The sequence below is a fragment of the Lolium perenne genome, chromosome 1 (assembly GCF_019359855.2).
Source record: "Lolium perenne isolate Kyuss_39 chromosome 1, Kyuss_2.0, whole genome shotgun sequence".
NCBI lineage: Eukaryota > Viridiplantae > Streptophyta > Magnoliopsida > Poales > Poaceae > Lolium > Lolium perenne.
This window is the reverse complement of record NC_067244.2, coordinates 194884865-194886052: the sequence shown is the minus strand read 5'-3', so window position 1 is coordinate 194886052 and position 1188 is coordinate 194884865.

Here is a 1188-nt window from a genome sequence, read left to right as displayed (position 1 = left end):
GCTTACTAGGATTTCTGAAACCAAAAACAGCAGAAAACAGCAACTGGCTCTTTGGCATCTTGTTAATAGGTTAGTGCCGGAAAATGCATAAATATGATATAAAGTATGTATAAAACATGTAGGTATCATCAATAAAGTAGCATGGAACATAAGAAATTATAGATACGTTTGAGACGTATCATGCACTTCTGCAGTGACGAAAATCCAACCAAGCCAGTGCAATCCACCTTGCATCTGAAGTAGGGGTCAAAGTCTCAGATGGCATACACAATTTGCAGAAATAGCTTTCTGCTCATCCTGAAATGACGCCTGAAAACAGTCTCACCGTGCAATGGATTGTCGGCGAAATAGTCGGCGTACAACATGCAGTAGCCCTCCATTCGTTGTCCCGGCTTGCACTTCCGGCGACCTGGTGCCGACCCACCACGCCGACCAGTTGCCACCCCGGCGTACATGTTTGATCAGCAACCGAGGATCATCATGTGCTCCTCATCTTGGGCGGTTGACGTGGGCATTACCCTTCGGGTAACCGACATTGCCCTATCCTGTATTGATTAGTTGGAGGCCCATGAAGACACCTGGAGGCAAGATGGGCCACCTGGACGGCGCACCAGAGGAATCCTTGACGGGCAAGACAAGGAAGCGGCCGAACAAGGAAGGATTAGATCTAAAACTGTTGTAAACCTAGTCGTACTTGGTTAGACCTCTTGAGACCTGGCCTCCTATATAAAGGCCAGGAGAGGGGCTGCCGAGGGACGGAATCAATCATAGCAACCGTAGCCACCAGGAAATCTAGAGCTAGGTCACCATAGCACTTAGCCTCTCGACGAGATCTCAGCCGAACTATTCGGCACCCCATTGTAACCCATTATCATCATAATCAAGAATAGACAGGCATGACGTAAGGGTTTTACCTCATCGAGGGCCCCGAACCTGGGTAAATTGCTCTCCCCGCTTGTCTGTGAACCGATGTCTCGTGTCAGCTTGCAGGATTCCGCTAACCCTAAGCCCCAAACGGAGGGCATTGCCGAGGAGTACCCTCGACAATTGGCGCCGTCTGTGGGAACTCTGTCAGCACCAGGCAATTCATCGGCAGTACCAGTCACGTCCGCAGTGTTCGTACTCGAGTCGCCAACGCCAGCGGAACCAAGGGATCCAATCCGCTGCGGATCTTTCGAATTCGTGCCG